An 18,826-nucleotide genomic window follows, 5' to 3' on the forward strand; every position below is an offset into this window, starting at 1 on the left:
GCAAATAAATAACTTCACTTGCATCATCATAGATATCTGATGGTTCCTATAGTCCATCTACTCGGTGAGATATCCATCGTACTGGTGGGTAGGTGCTGGTGCAAAGAGAAGCCCGGACAATGGCGATGTGGTCCCCTATGTTGTAGCAGGAACCCTCTCCTCAGGATCTGTCTCCTCCTCGGTGTCGTCGAGCTGCTGCTCGTGAGTCGGTGGTGCTGGAAGTGCGGGCGGTGCTGAAGGTGCAATGGTGCGACGTATCAGGCAACACTTCTTCACTAGGACGCTCTTCTTCGTCTGTGTAATCTTGATGTGTGGATGAAGCCTCTGTCGTGGAGGAGGTGTAGGGTCCTCTGGTGGCATCTCCTTCTAGTCACCATTCTCCATGGCAAGCATAGCATTCATCGCGATGATACTCTGCTCTGCAACTACCTCAGCGGCCTCCCGTGCTTCATGTGCAGTGGCTAAGGAAGTGTTCGCCTCCACCAATCTCTCCTCAAGTGTCTCCACACGCTCCTGGTAAAACTTTAAGCGATGACGGTTCTCCTCCAGCATAGTCGTAGTAATAGCAAGGTTTTGCTCAAGTACAAAGATAAGTGAAGCCATACGAATGATCATGGGATCATCCTCCTCCATGTAATCTAAGATCTGCTAAACCGCTCCATCCCTAATATGGAAAGTGAAGTACCAGAACGAGGTGTGCCTCAGCTCGTCCTGATGAAGTCTGGCTATCTGATGCATCACCTGATGAACAACTCCAATGATAGCATCAAAGAAGTCTTCTCCATCGTATGTGAATCGGTAACCGTTGGTCTGTTCCATCCTCGGATACAACACCAAGTTGACTTTGAAATGTTCGTCGCCCCCGATCATGCAGTAGGAGTGTCCGGAAACCTTTGGATCCTTATTGAAGCCCAAGCGTGTGAGCATGTACCACAAATGACGATCGAGGTTGCCAAACTGCTCAATCCGGCGTGAGGATGATATCACCATCTACATACTCGAATAAGAAGAGAATTAGTAAACAATTTTTAATAAGAGAAAATAGAAGTGACATACTAGAAAACTTATGAAACAATATTTTGAAAAATAAATCCTAAGGCTTTCCATTTCTAACTAAGGCCATGTTACTTGGTCGACGTCGGCTCTGATACCACTTCTGTGAGAACCCAGAAATTATTTTCAGACCCTCATGTGTATATTTGTCAATCCAGGATCAACTTGACAACACAGCAAAATGGTATCATTATAGAACATAAAAACAAGTATAAGTTTAATAACTCCTGCCACAAGGCATACACAGTGAAATGTCTTATTACAGTCAGAAACACAGTGGAATATATAATTACGTAGCGACTCCATCTCAGCCATAGGCAGTCGATGTAGTCAACGTGTCCTCACTCCTCATGATCGTCATAATGGTCATAGTTGACGCCCTCATCTTCATAGATATCTGTTGTTCAACAAAAGTATTGCCATAAGTACAATACGTACTCAACATGCCTCCCTCGGGGAAAGACCTAATAGCTACGTGTGGCTTCAAAGGAAGGTTGTGTGGCTCATTTGCATAAAAGCTAATTTTTTTTGAGATAACATAGTAACTGGACGATAGCAGTTTTATATGAAAAATGTTTTATCTCAGAATAACTTCCATCAATGTGAGGATCCTCGATCAACTCAAGTCCTTCATGGGTTTCAAGAATAGGGATAAAAAGGGAATAAGCAAGACATGTCCTATACATCAAGAAAGATTCATGTGTTGTCCTTGACCATGGACACGGCTATTTGAATAGTTTTACACTCTACAGAGGTCGTACACTTTACCCACACGACACAATCCCGTCTTGATTCCACGAGTTGCCGCTGGTATAGTACACCATTTGGCATACCAGCAGGGAGATTGTGACGAGGTCTTTGCACTAGATCCCCAAAGATGTGACATGCCCACCGGGTCTGGTGCATGGAACAGAGAGTATGTCCTCAAACCGGTTCCCCCCATCTATGTCGAGGATACTCCCCACAGGGCGGCTACCCCATTTGCGATACGGCAACATTGACACCTAAGGCTGACTAGCTTACTTGACCAAGCCAGTGCCCATATAGCATGTTGTTGTACTATAATCACAATCTTCAAATCCAAGACTTATTAGGTCTTATGTGGCACGAACGACTGATTGCCCCCTTCAACTTGTGAAGGGAAGCCAATCGCTCCTTCAATCCTTAATTCAGCTATCACTCACGCCAGTATTCAGGTGGTAATTTTCACCTAGAGTAGAAGAGGATAGAGAAGGTTAACAAGGCCAACTAGCCTAGCTCAGCGATAAGTTTCAACGGTCAATGACTTAGAGGTCATTCAACAAAGCACCTATAGGGTGATAAGCATGGCTAAGCATTTCTGCTCTACTGTAACTATATAAGTGTCAAGTAAATAGGCGACAAGCGGATCAAGGTAACGTGTCAATCGAAACGCTAGTTACAAGAATTAAAATAGCATGCATATAAACCATAAAACACAATGCAATTTTGTAAACATAGGATAAGTATGATCAAAGAAGGAGGCATGCCTTTGTTGTCGAGTCCCCCGTTTCCGTCCTCCTCGTAGTGTTCCTCTCCCATACCATCACCTCCTACACGTAGTAACAGCGAAGGAATAATAAATACATAATCAATTAAATCCAAATAACATCCAAATTAAATAAAAATATAGGAAAGATGGGTAGCAAGGTCTGGATAGATACGGAATTCAAAGGTAGGTAGCACGGTTGAAGGTGAGTAGAAGGAATTCAATGGATTGATTAGGTTTAGGTCTATCGTGACTAAGCAAAACTTGGCCACCACAACTAACCTTCTAAACCGACTTAGCTAATTAAACTCTAAAAGTGCCCATTATATATACCTCGGGCTAACAAAGAAAATAAACACATAATGAATGACAAGACATGAACACAAAATAATAAACTATCCTATGCATTTGCAAGACATGGCTCATCATGGCATGAGAAATACAATATGTAACCACAATTAAATATTTAGATAAAAGCTAAATATATGAAATGGTTAATAGCATCTAAACAAAACACCAAGTATTGCATTCGAAAACAAGCATCGTACATGCCAACCAAGCTATCTAACTTCATAATATAACCTAGACAAGCTACATGGGATCCAACGACAACATGATTCTAAAATGGTACCAAATCATTATAGGCACAAATTGTGTGGCATCTAAAAGAAAATAATCTAAATACATATGTCACAAAAGGAACAACAATAATCTAGTCATGGCATGATCACAACATGAAATAAAATAATGGAGAGTAACATCATTCATATGTTATGCATCTCAACTCAACCTAAAACTCAATCCTAATAATTAAACAATGATTATACACTCCTATCGCAATTACTAAAACATAATGTTACTAAGCATGAAAATATTATCAAAACAAATACGCATGCATATACTATATCTATGAACAATACCAAAATTATCACACTCGACTAACATGCATCGCAAAAAAAATGTAAAACTAGCTCTAGAAATTCTACGACCAATCCTAATAACTCAAAATAAGTTAACAACACCTACGCATGGAATAGACATGATCATATTAATGTGGAATGATTTTATATGACTTAAACTACTACAAATTATACATATGCACTCGTTCATAATATGCACTCAAAATAATTCTACTGGACGACTAATATAAACATCAAATCATTCCTAGCATCATCAAAATCGGCCTATAGGTTAGGTTTGGTTTTGGGTCACCGAGTAGTCATCGCAGATGGAGTCATTGAAGATAAAATGGACGTGCTAGGTGTGTGTAGGCGTCGTTGAACTCCGGTGATGAAGAGACGGTGGTGCGTGACGCTCCTGGTGATGAAGGAACACCATGATGTGGACGGACACGACGGATGGTCAACGGGTGATGATGACGTCAGTCCCGAATGGAGCAACGGCATGGTGTTGTTGAGCGTGCGGCTAACAACGACAAATGGACAGGAAAAGATGTCTAGGAGACTGGCTGTGGTGAGAGGATTCGTCTGGTGGCAGGAATTGGATCGGGGTGCTCACATGAGGCGACGGTAGGCGAAAAACAGCAGAGATGAGGCTGTATTGCGGGGTGAATTGGGGGTGCTTTGAAAGGAATTCGAGGACAAGAGGAGAGGGCTTTTATAGAGGAGCTCCTGGCACACACCGTGGCGCGAACGGACTGGCAAATGTAGCTGGAGCAGGGAGATCAATGGACAAATGCAAATTGCCGCCCTTAAGTTCATCAGTTACTTGTGGGCGATTAATACCACCATGAGTGGAGCCATTAGACTGAATGGACTCGTCGTTTGGTTTTGGGTCACCGAGTAGTCATCGCAGATGGGCAGACATGATTAATGATGATCTTAACAATAGCCTTGTTATAGCACCTAACGGTATATGGGTGACCAAACTTAAAATTCAATAAGACTAGTCACAATGGAAGTAACTTAACTAGTAACATCATACATTTCAATACAAAATTGAAAATTGCTTATGTGACATCTAATTAATGAGGAGAGAGGGGTTTGTGGTAACTTAGATAGTTACTATAACATCACACATTTCAAGGCATAATGAGTCTATAGCCTAATAAATAAACTCTTTTATGATACCACTCATATGTTACTACCCACTATGGAGGTAGTAACATAGACTAGTAACATCGGCAAGTTACTACTCTATGTTACTCCCCACTGTCAACAGTCTAAGAAGTATTGGTCACGGGTTCCAGAACGTTTATCAAATGATTAAAACATTCACATTGAGGCGTTGTCGTCAGCAGCATGCATCATAGGAATAAAGTCAGAAGCAATAGCAATGCAAGTACTCAAACATGGAGGAAAAAAGGTAAAAGTAATACAAATAAGAGTACTATAGAGAACTGCCAATATCAATGGCAAATACTGAAGTGAAAGAAGCACCCCCTAGATTTCTTCTTGACTGCAACCAGATTAACCAAGTTGATAAATAGACTTTTATCCTCGACTGACCATATACAATATTTGTTATAACAAAGTTAAATAAGCTACCATGCTTGTTCTAGAAGGCTAGAAGTTTCCACATTATTCTTATTGTAAAAAAAGGAGGCAGATCTATGTACATGCTTATCATGGTGCTGCAGATTTCCTCATACTCTCATACGCATGCAAAACTCTGCATTGGGTGTTTGAGCACCAGCTAGTTACAACTCCACTTTGGACTGCCGAACTGGCTAAGCATGATCGCGGTTCCATCCCTTGAATCACCGTCCCCATAGCCAGTTTGTATGGGCATTCCTTGGAGAACCCAATCTTGCTAGCTGTCTTCGTTCTTCCCATGAAATTCTTGAATTTTCATGGCATTTGATACTCACCAGGCCTAAAAAACTATGCAAAAAAACAAAGCATGAGATCTAGGATTCAGAGTACAGATCTTTAGAACGATAACTTTTCTTTTTCACAAGAAAAGCAATCTTCACTATGTTTGATGCGCACTAAAAAAATAGCATGTTTCATGCGTGCATCTCCGAGTGAAACTTGTTAAGATAAATGAAACAACATGATGAGAGGAATCTGGAGATGGCACCAATTGATCTGCTGAGTATCATACGTCTTTTGAAGGTAAAGAAGCACGACTCATGTGAACTTGAGGTCAAATGCCCGTGCATTGCAACGGGAGAGCATCAGTTCCTATGAAGCACGGTTGGCCAAGTCGACAAACTGTGTCATTGGACAAACAATCCCTCATGAGAAAAAAGGATGGGTCATTTTAGGATGGTCACGTGAGCTCAGGGCCCTCGGGGCAATGGGGCATGATCGAGTAAATTTATCTCTCTAAAGAAAAAAAAAGCAATATCAATAAATCTAAAATAATAGCAGGAGGAAGCAAACCAACCTAGAATAACAATTGCAGTAGCAGCAAGCAAAACAACTTAGATAGATATTACCTCAAAAATTCCCTATAATTAAACATATCTTCTTTGTTAAATGCAAGTCCACCAATCAAACCTGAAGAAATTCATAGATAATCAGTCATTGACTTCACATGGAATCGAACTGCATATGTACGTGAATTGTACTTGCGGTGAATATAATTGCAGTGTTAGTGTTAGTTAAATAGAAGGGGCGGCCATTCACTGAATCATGTTATATATTTTTCTCTTTTGAAGAGAACTGCTTATAGACTTACAGCTGAATTACTCAATGTATTGGCAATGCCGGACAACATTCCATCTGCTCAGATCGTCATAGCTAGTTCAACTTCCTACCATAACTATTCGTTTTTGGCAAGCAAAGGCATACAGATAAACTATCTTTCCACTACACAATGATAAAAGCAAATAACTTACTGCACAAATGGCTAAAGGAAGTTAATTAGAAACTTCTTCATATAAACCAACTCTTCACGTGCAGCAATAGCCATCATCTCAAATATGCTCAGGCTTGTCTATAAAGGCAAGAACAAAATCAAGTTTAGGAACATAAAAAATTAATTAGAATGGGAATAGTATGTTGATGGCATGTGGCAAGCACAGAATACTCAGTCTCAGTCTTGTACGGAACAATCAAATGCAGCAACATGACCACCTTCTATTTACCAGCCATACAGAGGGCATATGTGTCATCAAGTACACCTGTATTGATCAGACAGTAATAATGTGAGAATAGTTCAATAGGAGAAGACTTGTACAGTTGTAAGAAACCATGCAAGAGTTCTACCATATCTGTCTATTGCACTCAAGTGTGTTGGTCTCAACTGCATGCCTAAGTCGTGATGCAAGTTCCTCATCATCACTTTATATAAACCAGTCTGATCGATATCAAGTTTAATCCAAAAATCATCTTTCTTGTGACATTCTATGAGCCCTAGCAAATTGAAATCCTCCTGTTTTCCATGGGAAAATAACTTTTGCTGAACGACAATATTAGAGCGTTATTTGTGAATAGTATTGGGTGTCCATAATCTGCGTGAACCATATAAGTATGGAAGGATAAAAAACATTGTATATAAATCCCAATGTTGCAGGCATCGTAACTAAAAGTTACTGAACTGATCATTCTCTTACAAGCTACCAGCTTGTGATGTATCGCAAGAAAACACCTTGCGAAGAGAACTTAATGAATTCGTACACTTCCGTTGATAGGTCAAAGAGACATATAGTAAATAGGATAAGCATCTTTAGAGAAAAGTGAAATTACAATAATCTTACTCACCTTTATGACTAACTTTTGCAGGATTAAGAGAGCTACGTCTGTAGACATTCAACAATTACATGCATCATTCTTACCCGAATTCTTAGGACATATTTATGGTTACAATAACATTCAAGTTAGGTAACAAAGACTAACTTCCACAGTTACATGCTTGAGGTGCTGCTGTCATTCTATCATTATAATAGCAGAAATCCTCATATCCTCTCGCAATGAGTAGCATGTACATGTTTATGTTTTCTGGACCAAGAGAAAACCATTATGGACATGAAATATAATCAAATCAACTTGATTTCTATTTAATTGGTTTACATCAGACAGAATCCCATTTATATGGTCGTTCTATACAATTGTATGGCTAATGGTTAGAATAGATGAATTTTTGGGGGGTAGCAAGAGAACAGATGGTTTCAAGAGTCTGTGCTCCACAACTATGGTGAGGACAAACATATTGTTTATTGTGCAGGATAATAGAAACAGGCAAAGCATCTTGCTTCAGATCTGCTGTAGTACTACTGTACCATATCTCATTAGTTCAAAGAACAAATTGGAGCCGGGTGCTCATAATACTTTTATTAAGGAACTAAGAGCATCTCCAGCCGCGCCCCCAACAGGCCCCCCAGGCCACTTTTTCGGCGCCGGCGCCAAAAAAACGCCCAGTCGCGCCCCCAGGACGACGAAAAGCGCCAGTTCGGCCCTTTTATCCGCCCGGCGCTCGCAGGCCGAACCCGGCGCACTGGGGGGCGATCGGGGGCTCCGGCGCAAGGGAAAAGCGCGGCTGGCCCACACCGTCAAATGAAAAGTCAAGATTTTCTTCCCCGACTCGCCTCCCACCCCCCCCCCCCCACGCCCTCGGCCGCCACTAGCGATATCCCGGCGCCGCCCTTCACCGCTTGATAGCCATTCCCCGCCGGAAAAATAGCAGAGGTTCGCCGCGGCAGCCCCTCCAACAGCAGCTGGGCGTTTCCGGCCGCCGTGTCCGGCCGCGGAGGGGCAGTTTAGCGGCGGGTGCACGCCCACCGGGCGCAAGGTGTTTGGCGATTTGCCTGCCTCGGCGATGGACTCGGATGACAAGGAAGCGCTCGCCGCGCTGCCGGAGGAGGAAGCCGAGGCCGACGTCCAGGAAGAAGAGCATCTCATGGTGCTCGCTGCCCTCGCCCAGCTGCTGGCGAGCAATGAAAAGCCGCGGCGAGGTGGCTCGGCACCGTGGCGGGTGAAAGCAAAGAACCGGCATCGTCTCGAAGGCTACTGCATGCTCTACTCCAACTACTTCGCCGATGCTCCACTTCACGGCGACAAAACATTTCAGCGCCGTTATCGGATGAGCCGAAAGCTCTTCCTCAAGATTGTGAATTCCATCCGAGAGTTCGACAACTACTTCAAGTGCAAGATGGATTGCACCGGTAAACTTGGATTCACCTCGATCCAGAAGTGCACGACAGCGATGAGGATGCTTGCATACGGAGCTCCCGGTGATTCACTCGACGACTATGGGCGCATGGCCGAGTCCACCAGCATAGAGTGTTTCTACAAGTTCTGTCGGGCAGTGGTGGCAGTGTTTGGACCGCAATACTTGAGAACACCCAATGCGGAAGACACTGCTCGGATCCTAGCACAGAATGCAGCAAGAGGATTTCCTGGGATGCTTGGAAGCATCGACTGCATGCATTGGAAATGGAAGAATTGCCCATTTGCTTAGCAGGGGATGTACAAAGGCGCCAAAGGTGGTTGCAGTGTGGTACTTGAGGCGGTGGCCACACGGGACCTCTGGATTTGGCACTCCTTTGGTATGCCAAGAACTCACAATGACATCAACGTGCTGCAGTGCTCTCCTGTCTTTGCCAAGCCTGTTGAAGGTCATTCTCCTCCGGTGAACTTCGAGATCAATGGGCGGCACTACAACAAGGGATACTATCTAGCTGATGACATCTATCCGAGATGGTCGACATTTGTGAAGACCATCTCAAACCCCATGCCAGGAGGCAAGAACGCCTGGTTTGCGAAGATTCAGGAGGCTTGCAGGAAGGATGTTGAGCGGGCATTTGGTGTGCTCCAATCTCGATTTGCTGTTGTCCGGTACCCCGCTTAGACCTTGTCGAAAGATCAAATGTGGGAGATCATGACTTGTTGTGTCATCTTGCACAACATGATCATCGAGAGCGAGCAAGAAGACCCAGTGTTTAACACTGAACCATATTACAGGCAGGGTCCTCTAGCCGAAGTTGATCACCAGCTACCGGCAACCTAGACTGCCTACCTCAGTATGCGTCAGGAGATCCGTGACCCACAGGTGCATCATGAGCTGCAACATGATCTGGTGGAGCACCTATGGAGGCTCAAGGGTGACGTCGGGCGCGACGTGTGATGAAATATGAGTTTTTATTTGTTGAACTATATAATTTGTATTGAACTATTTGTTGTTGTACTATTTTGTTGAACTATTTGATTTTTTGCGATTAAATATGTGATAAAATAATATTTATGTTCATAATTCAACGACGAGCCACGGCGAACCACGCCGAATATGGGCCTATTCTCGCCCATATGGGCCCTTTATTCGCCGAAAGGGGGATGAAAAGTGGGCCAATATCGGCGCCTGGGGGCGACGACTGGGCACAAAACCGCCCCCAGCGCCGGTTGTGTCGCCGGCTCGCCCCCAGGGGGCGATTTTTATGCGTCCTAGGGGGCCAACGGCTGGAGATGCTCTAACTTTGCATGTATGTATCTAACACAAACGCATCTTCAGAGGCACCCAATAGCTGAGATAACTTCAATCTAGACCCCAACAGTACCATACAGGAAAATCAAGTTGACTAAACCACACAAAAAGAGAGGATTTCAATCTGATGAACCCGGTGATGGAATACCTTTTGGTCCCTAGCAATGACAGTACAATGTAGAAAACAATTGATTTCATGTCAAATCTAACTCTTAGAAGGTCCCTAAAAAGGTCTGGACGACCAATACTCCTGTGATTCAATTCCATCAACCATCCCTTAAAGCATTTGTAAGCTTGACTTTTCTAGATTGAGTCAACACATGGAAAAATCACGTTGCTTACCTGAGAATCAGTGAAACTGTTTGGGATGATGGCTCCAGCAAATGCTACAGATGATGGTTGCACGAATCAGACATGGATGACACAAGCGCCCTACTGCCATTAATGGAGCCGCGAAGCCGCAAAACATATATGATCCAGTCGAGAGGCTAGAGAGGTAGAAGCAGACCCTCCACCATGCTCTACCTGATTAACCAAAGGATGTTCAGAAAGCCACGGTCCAGAACAAAAATTGATAACAATGATAATAAAACATGTAAAGTTGAAAATGATTTTGCGAGTGTCTAGGGCCAACCTGCTCCAGCTCTAGCTTTCCATCCCATTCGTATTCCACCTTTTCTTGAGAGGGAAATTCGTTTCCATCATCTCAAGAATTTTTCCTGGACACTAAAAACTAAAAACAGTTGGATTCAAGGGCAAGCCGAGTGGATCCATTAATTCCCCCCAAAACTAAAAATTGCAAACATGAAAAACTCATACAGCTTTACATGTTTTTCCATTTTTTTCTCAAGATGGCAATCATAATGCATGAAGAGAGAGGCCAAAAGATTGACCAAATGCATATGTAACTGCTACTTTTGGCTCAACAAATGTATATTTAATTGCAATTGTGATCTTGACTTTTCTAGATTGAATCAATACAATCTTTTTCGGTGCATCAACCATCTTTCAACTAACAATTGATTCACTAATTGTTCTGAAAATACATGGCATTAGTTCAAACTGAGGGGATTCAAAGATTGGAGAGAAATCAGACCGGGGGAGGGTAAGCGGAAAAACTTCATGAAGATTTTGACTGCCGCTGCTGCCGTCCTCATGCCTCAACCGCGACCTTCCAAGCGCCCCCACACCCGCGTACTTCCACTGCCAGTGCCGTCGAGGCCATGCTCGTAGGATCTCCCATGCAACTGTCTCCTATGATTTGTGTGGATGAAGGAGTGGCTGGTGGCGAAGCCGGCGGGGTTGTGGTAACCATTGTTGAGGTGGAAGCAACGGGGAGGAATCCCAGCGGTGGTAGGTAGGGGGAGCCGTCATCGGCCGCATCATCGATTGTTGCCGGCGGTGGGAGGCCGCGGGTATGGGGGCACTTGGGGTAAGAGTAGGCGCGCCGACGGGGTAGGAGGCGGCGGCGCGCGGCGGCGCCGGGCTGGGCGTGGCAGGACGCGGCAGCGCGGGGAGGGGCAAGGCGTGGCAGGAGGCAGCGGCGCGGGGAGGGGCGAGGCGGCGGCGAGATGGAGGTGAAGATGGGATCGGGAGGCAGGTTCGTGACTCGTGAGGGTGTCTTTTTTTTCCTTTTCTCTCATGTGTAGTGGTTCGATTGACTTATCACGAGGACTGCGGGTTGAATACCCAAAACAACAGGGACCTTTTCGTAAAAACACAGTGACGGTGAACCCGACAGACTCAACCCGTGCTTTATTATTACTAGTATATATAAACGTGCCTGTGCGTTGCAACCGGAAAACAAAAAGCACCCAATCCCAACGCACAGGTCCACGCCCTTTATTTCAATGTAAACTTAAAACATCTTCCATGCAATTTCTTAAACTATTTCTCACATAAACTTACCAGCCAATCACGTCCTTCGACTGTACCATACGTATGCCACCTACAGTCATTTTCGTTCATGTTTCGAACAGCTGCCTTTTAAACCGCCCCCGAACTGGAGGAACATAAGGTCCTAGGTATTGCCAAATCTGCAACTAAAAAGTACTTTGATGTTGTACAAATATTTAACAAACTAATAATCATGCAACGAAGACCTTGTTGTTCTTCAGCCAACGGCAAAGCTGGCGACTTCACTGCTCATTGCTGAGCGAGTGAGTGTGCAACCAACTTTAGGCATTCTGAAGTTTACAAAGTTACCATGGTAAAAGAGCAAGAGCACCAACCAACATTTATTCACGAAACAAAGAAATTAAATGATTCAAGACACATGTGAGTGCATCTGCTCTGAAAATGAGCGTCTTCACTATTTCATTTGGAAAGTATTCATTGCTTACTGCATTTGGGAAGCTAGCAAGTAGGTGAGATTATTCTCCTCTGCTGAATCCATGGAAAATTCAGTGCCCACCATTTATTCAATACAGTATAACAACACACCAACTTATTAGGGTAAGCATCACCACGCTAAACTAAACTTAACCAAATTCAAATCGAAACCTTTTCTAGATAGCTATGGAGGGATTATCATATAGAGGTACATAACATAAATTGCCCATTGAGCTGCTCAAGCGGCGGCGGTGGCGTACAAACCGTGGTGTTGAGCTGTTGTGTGCAGACCGTGGAGTTGAGTTGTTGTGTGTGCGCGAGGATTTGATCGGCTGGGCGACCACGGCATCGTCAAGCTCAAAAAAAAATAACAGGCCCCTAACCAAGAAACATTGGCCATATGATGAAATCAATTAGCACCAATCAACCACGAAAAGAAAATGGGTCAGATGGTACCCACGGTTGGATGAGAGGGGAAAAGGAAAATCCAAGCAGCAGCAGGAGCTCGAGCAGAGACCAAACTTATATCTACTCCGACCAAACTGGATCACTATTTGTTCATCAGCGGCATCTACACATGGAGAGGATAAAAGATCAAGACTTTGATGCCTATGGGTTCTTAAAACTCTCAGGATCAATTAACACTCACGTGGATTGGATGGATGGATGTACCAAAATCATTAATCTATGCCAAACAGAGAAAGGTCCTTTATAAAAAGCCTGAAATTACTGAAAAAGTCTGTCAATGCTAGTAAAACATGAAAGTTCAACAAGGTTGGTGTATGCATTGGTAATGCAAGCATTCATTCATATTAGCTAGAGGTACCTTCCAATAGCCGGGCTACTAAAAAACATACATCCCCTCTCGCCATGTACATGAGCATGCTTCCTCAAGGCAGCCACATCAACAAAGGTCTTGCTGTAGTTGTCATAGTTGCAGAAGAAAATGATCTATGTGGCCGGTTCGACCTTGTGCGGCTGCGTCTCCAGCTCCTGCTCCTGCACTTCTTTTCGTTTTCCTTGAGGTTCCAGTAGACATCCTATTTGAGCTCTTAAACAACTAAACCACAAAATTAGTTTTGTATGGTAGGAGTTGAATTCAGGTTTCATATACGAATTTAGAATTTGTACTCAGAAGTGGACATACAGTATCCCCGCAAAAAAATCCACATGTATAGTACATAGTTTGGAAAAAAGTTACTCAACAATATCTGTGTGAAGCAAAAGCGTAAAACCAAAATTTAGATTAATAATAAACTATGAAACACTCTCATTCACCACAAAACACTATATAGCTGAAACTGGTGTTCACTTCCTCGACGACGTACCTTGCGCACATCACCTCCCCTTCCTGCTCGAAAAAGCACATCCTAGAAGATTAGCATGTTTTATTTGAAGACTACAGAAAATTTCTCTGTACCAGCCAAGTGCTTCTTAGTGGCCATCTCAGATTGGTTCATAGGACAGAAACAGAAGCAAGGGTGCAATTGGTCCCTACTGTCTTGAAGATCCTGCAGCACAAAACCAATATAAGTGCACTTCTGTACTAAACCAGACCAAACAAATCAAGAGAACTATTAATTTTTCTGAAAAAGATCAAGAGAACTATCCTAATCCTCACACATGAACATGGACGCACATCACACGTCCAGCCGCGCACATCATGGCATGCTAGAGGAGAGAGGGGGCAGGAAGTGGATGCTTTTTGAGTGACCTGCCTTCTTCCTCTCCTTCTATTCCTTCTCTACAGAGAGCAACCGCCCAACCTTCATGGCAGCCGTCGCTTGAACCCTGCAGGTCGCCGCCCACGGAGCCGCTCGTCGCCGCAGCCCCTGCGGAATCGCCAGATCCACCCGCCTCCACTCCATTCCCGGTGCCGGCCCTCGCGAGCTCCTCCCATCGTCCTCATGCATCGACCCGAGCCGCCATGGACGGCCGCTGCGTCCGCGTTGATTGCAGGCGAGCGAGCGCGTCCGACGCTTACGGCCCCGCCTCATCGCCTCCCCTCCTGCTCCTCCTCTTGGCCGGGCAGTGTGCCGCCCGCGCCCTTTATGTGCTCACCGCTGTCTTCCTGCTCCCGATCCGATCGGAGCACCGCCGCTCGATCTGCAGGACAAAAAAAATATCACGAACCGTTTTTTCTTAACTCACCCAGGACTGCGGGTTCATTATCGAAAAACAGAAGGACTTTTATGTAAAACTACCGCGACCCGTGCTTAAAGAGATTATTATTGTTATTATTAGCAAAAAATACTCGTGCATTGTATCGGGAGAAAAAAATATTTTTCATGTTTAGTTTGTGGGTACGTGAGTTGCCAAGGAAAGACACTACATATGTGATGCTATCAAGATTTGTCTTAATCAAAAACTTATTTATCCATTTGCTAAAGTATCATACATGCATAGACATGCATTTGTCTACATAAGAAGATCTTTAGTTGAATGCCTATGTGTTGCTATGCAAAAAAAAAATCAATTGATCGTGACTTAATTCTCTTATCATCCAAGTAACATAAATCTACTTTAGTCAAGACAACACGAGACAAAAGTCTCATATGAAAAAATAATTATAGATGAAAGGTATTTTGGGATGCTAGCTTGGGAAGATGGTATGTATTGCCGTCCTTGAACACTTAAATTTGTTCATAGCCTCCTCGCTCTTTGTCAAAAAACATCATACATCAATATTACGGTTAGCAATCTCTGATAAGAAAATAGGCAGTTTTCCGATTAAATTAATCCATGAATAAATCATGAGCATGACATGGACATCATTGATAACACACTGATTACGATCTAACAGAGCATGTACTACGCATATAGTAGAAACATCTACGCATATCGCTAGTACTGCTACAACAGAAAGAAATACGAGAGGGATAAACGATGTATACCCTCCAATCGGCCATGCGGCGATGGTGGCGGTGGCAGCAGCCGCGGCATCCTCGGCGGCCTTCTTGTCGGCCTCGGCCTTCTCAGCGGCGGCACGGTCGGCGTCGGTCAACATGGTGATGACGAAGGTGATGCGGACGTAGATGAACAGAAACGAGCAGTCGCGTAGTCGCTACCCAAAAACCTAATCGCCCCTCTCCCGTACAGGATCCGGAGAAGCGGGGTTTCGGAGGCCTGCTCTCCCATCAACCATGTACGCAGTGAACGGGACGGAGTCGCCGGCAGCAACAGCAGCAGAGGAACGACGTGGGCGTGGAGGCGAAGATGCGTTCTGTTTCGTGGCGGCTAGGGTTGGCAGCGCCCCACATATATATGTGCGGCCACGCGTGGAGAGACGTGGGCTGAACCCACGTCCAAGTCGGTAGCCCACGATCCGACATCTCAGATCGTGGCCCTACCTGTCAAAGACTCTCCGTTCCTGATCGGCAAAAAGAAGCGCATAGGAGTGAGCTCGGCTCGGCTCAATCCCGCAACCCGCGGCGCGTCGTGACGAGGCGTGGCGCGGCGAGGCGAGTGGAGGAGGAGGAGTGTGCGAGGGCCTCATCTCTTCTCAAGCTCCAATAGCATGAGGGAGAGAATCCCTTATAAACCACTCCAACTCTCCTTCCACTTCCGGGGTGGGACTAAACTTCCCACCACCTTGTCATGCCACCTACATGGGCCCTTGAGATCAAATCTGAAATTTTCATATGGGTTCTAGGCCCATCTCATATTTCAAAAATCCCCCACCAGATCTCAGGGGCCCACTTTGTCCTTTGTTCCAAACGCTGTTTTGATATACCAGCATCTCAGTGAAGACCGATTAAGGTTGAGCTCCACCTAGACCAAGTAGTTGCACTCCTTCACAACTGAACAATGGACTATGCCTTGAATTGTCAGTTTGGCGTCAAGAAGTTTCACCACAAGTCTCACTGATACGAGGCTGCCGAAGGCCGACCCCTCGGGTGGAGCATATTAGTCACACTCCTGCCCTGTTCATGAGCTTGCTAGAGATCACCACAATCTCATAGACTATGACTAGCAGTCGGGCTCATATAGGTGTGTTCCTCCAAAGATCGCTCTGTAGGATAGCATCTTGCTTATGCATATAAGCCTTGGAACACATTAAGACAGTAGTCATCCTTCCATACAGTTTCCGAGAGTATTGCATCTTCAATGGAGTGGGTTAGTAAAGTTACTCTCCTCAGTTCACCACTGGCTTGTTTTCCCAGGTCCTACTTCACGGGATCTCCGATCACATAGGTTGGGTTACTACCATGGCAACTCATGTAGGTCTCATACCCATCTCCCTTGATGCGCTATCTATCACAACACGTGATAGCCCTTTAATAAAGGGATCTGCCAGATTCTTAGCCGTTTGAATATAATCCAACGCTATCACTCCGGAGTTCCTCAATTTTCTGACAGCTTTCAATCTCATTCTTATGTGTTTGTTGGACTTCATGTTGTCCTTTGAGCTCTTCACCTTGACAATAACTGTTTGATTGTCACAGTTCATAAGGATGGCCGGAACCGGCTTCTCAACCACTCGCAAGTCCATTAACAGATTTCGAAGCCATTCTGTTTCGCCACCCGATGTGTCTAATGCTGTTAATTCTGGTTCCATTGTCGATCTTGTTAAGATCGTTTGCTTGCAAGACTTCCAGGAAACAGCACCACCTCCAAGAGTAAACATATACCCAGTTGTGGCCTTCATCTCATCAGCATCAGAGATCCAATTCGCATCACTATACCCTTCAAGTACCGACGGGTATCCGGTATAGTGAAGTCCATAGTTCATAGTACCTTTCAGATAGCGCATAACTCTCTCAAGAGCACGCCAATGTACATCACCCGGTTTGGAAACAAATCGGCTCAGTTTGCTAATAGCAAATGCGATGTCAGGCCTCGTTGCGCTCGCTAGATACCGGAGTGAACCAACAATCTGAGAGTATCTCAATTGATCTATAGCTGTGCCTTTAGACTTTTGAATCATCACACTAGAATCATATGGTGTTTGAGATGGTTTGCAGTCCGAATATCCAAAACGACTCAACACCTTCTCAACATAATGGGATTGCAGAAGTGTAATCCCACCCTCATCATCTCTCAATAGCTTGATGTTCAAGATAACATCAGCCACTCCAAGGTCCTTCATCTCAAAGTTCTGAGATAGGAAAGACTTAACCTCCTCGATCAACTTGAGATTAGTCCCAAATATCAGTATGTCATCAACATACAAACACAATATAACTCCTTCGCCCCCACCATAGCGATAGTATACACATTTGTCGGCCTCATTAACAACAAAGCCAACAGATGTCAACGTTTCATTAAACTTGTCATGCCATTGCTTAGGCGCTTGTCTCAGGCCATACAAAGATTTCACCAACTAACACACCATTCCTTCCTGACCATCCATCACAAAGCCATCAGGCTATTGCATATAGATTTCCTCCTTTAGCTTTCTGTTCAGGAAAGCCGTCTTAACATCCATCTGATGAATGAGAAGACCATGCAAGGCCGCCAACGAGAGTAATACTCGAATGATGGTCAGTCTGGCCACAGGTGAATAAGTGTCGAAAAAATCTTCTTCTTCTTTCTGGGCGTAGCCCTTGGCCACAAGCCTAACCTTGTACTTTTCTATCGTACCGTCAGGCCTAAGCTTCTTCTTGAACACCCACTTGCATCCCAATGTTTTGCAACTGTAAGGATGTTCAGTAAGCTCCCAAGTCCCGTTAGCCATGATGGAATCCATCTCGCTACGGACCGCATCCTTCCAGTAGTCAGCTTCTGAAGATGCATACGCTTCTGAAATAGAAGTGGGATTATCCTCCATGAGGTATATGAAGAAATCATCACCAAAGGTCTTTACAGTCCTTTGTCTCTTGCCCCTACCAAGGGTTTCCTCATTATCCTCCTCAGGATTTTCATCATGTGTTTGATTATAATATTCCATCGGAATGGCAGGTTCAGAAGTCTCCTCAGATTCCTGTCTTGAAGTGCTTTGTACATCTCTCATGGGGAAAATGTCCTCAAAGAATGTAGCATCTTTAGACTCCATAATTGTACCGACCTTCATGTTAGGTACCTCAGATTTCACTACTAGAAATCTATAGCCAACACTATTCATAGTGTAGCCCAAATTAACACAGTCCATAGTCTTTGGTCCAAGCTTATGCTTTTTGGGGATCGACACATTAACTTTCGCCAAGCAGCCCCGGGTACGTAAGTACGAGAGTGTTGTCCTTCTCTTGGTCCACTTCTCGTAAGGAGTGATCTTGTTATCCTTTGTCGGAACTTTATTCAGCACATGACATGATGTCATTATAGCCTGCCCCACCATGCATTGGATAAACCCGACGTATCTAACATGGCGTTAACCAAATCAGTTAGAGTACGGTTTTTCCGCTCGGCAACCCCGTTTGACTGGGGTGAGTAGGGAGGCGTCCTCTCATGAATAATACTGTGTTCTGACAAAGACTCTCCGTTCCTGATCGTGGCCCTACCTGTCAAAGACTCTCTGTTCCTGATCGGCAAAAAGAAGCGCATAGGAGTGAGCTCGGCTCGGCTCAATCCCGCAACCCGCGGCGCGGCGCGGCACGGCGAGCAGAGGAG

At 44.6% G+C, this 18,826-nt stretch overlaps 1 long non-coding RNA gene across 46 annotated transcripts; it reads right to left on the reverse strand.

Moving 5' to 3' along the window:
* Positions 1-4,942: 4,942 nt before the first annotated feature.
* LOC147975844 (uncharacterized) lies at positions 4,943-14,400 on the reverse strand. Of its 46 annotated transcripts, none has more exons than XR_015601130.1 (6): positions 13,899-14,400; positions 12,927-13,788; positions 12,542-12,848; positions 11,855-11,982; positions 10,581-10,679; positions 4,943-10,471 (listed from the first exon to the last, which is right to left on the reverse strand). It is a non-coding gene; the product is annotated as an uncharacterized LOC147975844 (long non-coding RNA). The 46 variants fall into 46 exon arrangements; XR_015601131.1 differs by having other exon boundaries at positions 11,855-11,988; XR_015601108.1 differs by having other exon boundaries at positions 10,581-12,848; positions 12,927-13,337; positions 13,425-13,488; positions 13,606-13,788; positions 13,899-14,399.
* Between the last annotated feature and the right edge of the window lie 4,426 nt (positions 14,401-18,826).

The sequence above is a fragment of the Triticum urartu genome, chromosome 4A, assembly GCF_056163025.1.
Source record: "Triticum urartu cultivar PI428250 chromosome 4A, HENAU_Tu73, whole genome shotgun sequence".
Classification (NCBI taxonomy): domain Eukaryota; kingdom Viridiplantae; phylum Streptophyta; class Magnoliopsida; order Poales; family Poaceae; genus Triticum; species Triticum urartu.